Source organism: Protopterus annectens, chromosome 8.part0, assembly GCF_019279795.1.
Source record: "Protopterus annectens isolate FY-2018-M chromosome 8.part0, PAN1.0, whole genome shotgun sequence".
In the NCBI taxonomy this organism is placed as follows: Eukaryota; Metazoa; Chordata; order Ceratodontiformes; family Protopteridae; genus Protopterus; species Protopterus annectens.
Window position 1 is genome coordinate 1063038897 of NC_056741.1, and position 6000 is coordinate 1063044896.

At 36.4% G+C, this 6000-nt stretch overlaps 1 protein-coding gene across 2 annotated transcripts in view; it reads right to left on the reverse strand.

Annotated features, from left to right (window-relative positions):
- The window catches only part of LOC122809218 (beta-1,3-galactosyltransferase 5-like), a 332942-nt gene that overhangs the window by 317887 nt on the left and 9055 nt on the right, over positions 1-6000 (reverse strand). The window contains exon 1 of one of the 2 annotated variants that reach the window (XM_044080530.1): positions 5577-6000. This exon is cut by the window's right edge and continues 135 nt beyond it. The gene's annotated coding sequence lies outside the window, so the exon portion shown is untranslated. The remainder of the gene's footprint in view (positions 1-5576) is intronic. The other variant, XM_044080529.1, reaches the window with a different exon arrangement.

The window sequence follows — 6000 nt, forward strand, 5'->3', positions numbered from 1 at the left end:
TTCCACTTCATAGGTTCATAGGTTGCTACTAAGCTAATTACCAATAGGGCCCTTATAAATCTAGGCACACACACCAAAGCATTTGGCCCCCAAGTATCATACAGGGGTCATGGTAGTAGGGAGGTAGCTAAGAATTTGTTGGGGAGGTGATAGGATAATACTTTTCTTATTGAGGGCCTCTGTCCATAAGGGAGATGGGGGGGGGGGGGCAGACCAGTGGTAAATTTACAATTTTCGAATCCACTTGTCAAGGTTTTGTTTGAATAGGGTCAGGGATGAACTCTGTTTTACATGGCTGGGGAGCTTATTCCATAGTGTGGGGATCCTTTGGGACACATATCCATCTCTCCAGCACATTCTGTTTATGTCACAAGCAAAATTCAGATCCCTCGATCAAGTGCTTCTGGTGTTGTTTGTTTTGCACATGTGCAACAGATCTATCAGGTCTGGGTCTGAGGTAGCCCTGTAAGCCAGGCAAAGATCTCCTCTCAGCACCCTATAGGCGATTGAGTATAGAGACAGAGCCTTTAACCATGTAGGACAGGGTATTCATGCTCTGAAATCTCCTGGTGAGAAAACTTTGTGGGCATTCCAACTGTTCCAAGTGTCTGATTAGATACATGTCAAAGGGAGCATTACATTCAATGATAGGTCTGATAAGGGCTGAGTAGAGTGGTGCTATAACTTCCTTGGACCTGGATGCCATACCCTTACCTATAATTTGGCAACATACAATGATTTTCTTATTATCTTAGCTACATGTTGATCAAAGGACAGAATACCGTCTATATCTTAGCTACATGTTGGTCAAAGGACAGAATACCGTCTATGTATGTTCCCATATTTCCTTATTACTGGGTCAACTCTTGGGGCATTTTATCGATAGAGTAATTAACTTGCATTGACAGTTTCCCAAAGGGCATTATAATGGATATTTTACGAAGTGGATTTTAGGATATTTTAGGTTTAGGAAGTGGCTTTGGCACCAGTCATTTGTCTGTGTTAAACTCACTTGAAAGATGTTTGTGTCTTGGGGGAATCTATGATAGCTCCCAATTTACAGTCAACTGTGAACTATATGAGTCAGAGACTTTTAACATTAGTCTTGACTTCTGTGAAGTAGATGCCAAATAGTAGTGGGCCCAGCATGGAGTCCTGGGATACACAACTGGTGACTGGTGTGTTAGTGGAGGTGGTCTCACCAGTCCTGATTTCTTGGGTCCTCTCTGTGAGCCAGCTGGCAGTCTATGTCAACAATGCCTGAGTAGGGTATTGTATCAAATGCCTTAGCCAGGTTAAGATATGCAGTATGCACTGTTTTAACCTCATCCATTGCCTTGGTGACCCTCTCAAAGAACTCTACCAGGTTAAGTAAGCATGACCTTCCCTTAACAAAGCAAAATTGGGATGGGTCCAGTATATATAGCTTGCCAATGCCCTTGTTTATCATTTCCATGATAATTTGTTCCATGGCTTGTTATACTGATGGGTGTGTAGTTCCCTGGGTCAGTTGATGGCCCACCCTTGGGAAGGAAGCTTACTGTTGTGGTCCTCCGTTCATTTGGAATGTAGTCTGTTTCAAGGCTGTAGTTGAACAGTACCTCAAGTGGTATTGATGGGTCATGTTTTAGACTGTTCAGAAAGCAACCTGGGATGTTGTTAGGCCCCATCTTGATATTGTTCCACTGGAATCCTCAGTTCATTCCACTCCCTAATCATTACATCCCATCCTCCAAAAGATATTCTCAATACATTAATTTGTTCAGAATTTATCATTATCTGTCATATTTTCCTGTTTATAAAAGCCCTTATATTTTGTTTTTTTCTCAAAAATCTTTTTATTGATGAAAAAAAAAAAAAATTTTTAAATATAACAATAACATCATATATTGTAATGAAAACTTTCTAGGAGTTGAATGAAGATTTACAACTTGTGAAAGTAACTTGCAACTCATTAGAATAAGCCCTTATATTTTGTTCACTTATTTATAGTCATTTCTCCTAATAATTATTGTACAGTCTCAACATTTTTCTTAATGAACTTTTCATTTTTAATAATGCATGCCATGTTGTGCAAGGGTTAAAGCTGTAAGCTGTAGTTCCTCTGGTATGGGGGTGTGGGGGGAGGCGAAGCCCCACTTCAGCTCCACTTAATTTCATATTATATGGTTTGGTTTTGCTTTAATAATGCTTAGTAAAACAAAAGTAAGTGGGGGGCTTAGTCCTCCACACCCCCCATTGCGGGGGGCTGTGCCCCCCACCCCAACTGTATATTCTAACTCCAGGGTCGCACTACAGTGGGGAAGGGGGCATATTCCATTTTCTTGCCAATAGTACTTGCCAATCAAATGAAATTTCGGTCATTTGGTCTCGGGCAAATGGGTGTCAGTCAATTGGAAGTTAGGGTAAATGAAGTAGACCCATATATATATATATATATATATATATATATATATATATATATATATATATATATATATATATACACACACACACACACACACACACACACACACACACACACACACACACACACACACACACACACACTACCAACAGTGTATTAAAATATTTGAATAAAAACTATCTGTGCATATCCAAATATATATATATATATATATATATATATATATATATATATATATATATAAAAACGTCTGTGAAACTAGTAAAAACAAATTCACTATCAAAAATCAGTGGGAAAGTCTGCGTGCACGTAAAATCAGTTTTAAAGAAACAGAATCATTAATGCCTGTGGGGTTATCGGCATTAAGATACAATATCCATTTCTGTTCAGTCTTCTTCTTCTTCTTTCGGCTGCTCCCATTAGGGGTCGCCACAGCAGATCATCTGTTTCCATTTCTTCCTGTCCTCTGCATCTTGCTCTGTCACACCAACCACCTGCATGTCCTCTCTCACCACATCCATAAACCTTATCTTAGGCCTTCCTCTTTTCCTGTTACCTGGCAGCTTCATCCTTAGCATCTTTTTCCCAATCAGTTCAGTCTTATTCTTCAGATTGTCCCCTATAATATTTGCATTTACTATTTCAAGAACAAAGAATCTAAAATCATGCTGGGAACCTACTGATTTTATATGTTGTGCAAGTGGACTACCTTCTTTTGCATTCTAAATGTCACTAATATGTTCTAAAATACGTTCCCTCGAGGAACGATTAGTTTTACCAACATAAAATGCCCTGCACGTAAGACAAAAACTATATCACATTCTTAGATATACAATCTACATAAAACAAGCACTCTATAGAATAATTAAGGGCAGGATGAATAAATCGCTTGCCAGAATAAATAAAGCAGCATGCACTGCAACCTCTGCACGGGTAGGTACCTGATCTTTGTGAACTCGCAGGTAACTTATCTGCCTGTGATCTGTAACATAATTGTCCTTTAAGGGACAAATTATTCTTAAAAGAAAAATTTGGTCTTTCAGCAATTACATTACTTAAATCATTTAACGCATATAGAATATTCCAATTCCTCTTTATAATATTACAAAAAACACTAACATCACTTGAAAAAGTTAGCAGAAACCTAATACATCTGTTTAACTGATCTTCCTTTGTATTCCCAGCAATCTGTGATCGTTCTGAAAAGTAGGGTTTACCCTTCCTTCCTCTCTCCGCTAAAACTAAATTAATACAAGAATCATGATGTGTGAGTGTTAATACACTTGCCTTGGCATGATGACATTGCATGTGCGGCCAAAGGTACGTGAAGAAATATGATGACCACAGAGATGATTGAGGCCCATTATCAAGAGTCACCCTCCTGTTGACTCCTATACAGATTAACATTAGTTTGTACTGACAGATGTGGGGCTTGATAAATCCTTTGTTCTGATCCTATCTTGATGGGATCCAAAACCAGATAGAACAATCTAAGCTCTTGCTTAAAGAAACAGTCTGAAACATAGACCTCAGAAGATTATAACATCAATCACTGTGCACTTTGAGCATGTATGCTCTAATAAATTATATAAAAAATAATTATATTCTTCTTTGTATATATGTTTATATACACTTTGATTTATGTTTTATGTTTTTGTAGATATTTACAAAGTTAATTCTTAAAAAATGGATTTCTGGAAATCCACAATAGCTGCATCACAGTTTCTTTAAGACTAAATTGTTTAACCTCATACTTAGCACATACGTTAACGTAAGAAATAAAATCAGTGAGAAGATTTTTGTTCAGGCTCCTGTTTCAGTTTCCCATGCAATCTCACGCACTTGTGAAAACTGAAGAGCCTCAGGAAGGATGATTTAATGTGACAATGTTGTTCTTATTCCGTCATTATGAAATAATTACTCTCACGTATCCTTGACATTTGTTTGAAGAGTGACAGTTACAATTTGCCTAGTTCAACAATGGTCTTGCAGATAATGAAAAAAAGCAAACTGCAATCACAGCTGATACCTGACACAACTTACTTTACTTGGAGTTTTGCAGGTAAGAATAAAGAATAGAACAAAGAAATCAGTTCATGAAAAGCAGTTCTGCAAAATATGTAGAACTCTTGTGTGTGTGCATTTGTTTGTGTGTGTGTGTGTGTGTGTGTGTCTGTGTGTGTATTGTGTGTGTGTGTGTGTATGTGTATATATATATATATATATATATATATATATATATATATATATATATATATATATATATGCATATTATGCGGGACTGTTTCATTTTGTTTCCACAAGCATGAATCACAGAATGTTGTTTCAGTTCTTTTCTCTGCTGTTTGTTTTGGTGTGGTTAGAAGAATTACTTAGCATGCTCTTGGACTTGTCACAGTTTTGGATATATATATATATATATATATATATATATATATATATATATATATATCACTGACAACATATAAAAAAACAGTCATGAGCAGATAGTTTTACAAAGGAAAGGTATTCAAGTATGGATTGGTATTCATTGGAAACTGGCATAATGACAGATTATCTTGCAATGAGAATAACTGCAGATGTTAGTTTTTATGTAATATATAGAGTATTCAAATCAACGCATTGCCAGATCAGAAATGCATATTGAATGTTTGAATTATAGTATTAATAATTAAACTCAGGCAAATTTTCAGCTCTGTTTTCATTTCTAAGTAAAATTTCTCATTAAAAAATGGATTTCTGGAGATCCACAATAGCTGCATCACAGTTTAACCTCACACTAGCACATAAGTTAACATATGAAATGACAGCTTCTCACCCCTTCTAAACAGATCTACATCTTGGACTAATACAACTTCACCTCTTCATTTATAATCCACATATCATGACATCTACTATTAAAAGGTGACCTCATTTAAAGAGTCGGGGTACCTGGTGCACAGTTTATGAATAGTACATCATGTAAATCAATAAACTGACTCTACATACAGATAATTATAAAAGCAGTTATTCTGTAACATGAATAGAGGTGATAAGAAATGCAGTTTTTGTTTTAATCTCCCATTGAGTATTCAGAAAAAAATTAATGCAAGATTGGTGGTATATTTAAGTTGATTTCACATTCTGTTTGTTTGTCCTAATTCTCCTTAATATTGCTGTATGCACTTACTTGAAATACTAGATGCTTCAGCCTTTCCTTTCCCTTGCTAGCTGTTTCTTGGCTCCTTGTCAGTGTGTACTTTTCCAGCTGCAGAACATGCCTGTCTATTTCTGTTTCATTATCTTTGCAGTGTTTTTGGTATCACAAGTCCAAACCCTTCCACGTTCTTTTTGGTTAACCATAAACGTCAGACTTCACTTGATATTGCCTGTCTAACCCGATTCTTTCTTATTTGTACTTTGTTACACTTTTCTTTTCTTCTGTTTACTGGCAAGACAAAGAAGGAAAAAATGAAATCAGTGAGAAGATTTTTGTTCAGGCTCCTGTTTCAGTTTCCCATGCAATCTCACACACTTGTGAAAACTGAAGAGCCTCAGGAAGGATGATTTAATGTAACAATGTTGTTCTTATTCCGTCATTATGAAATAATTAC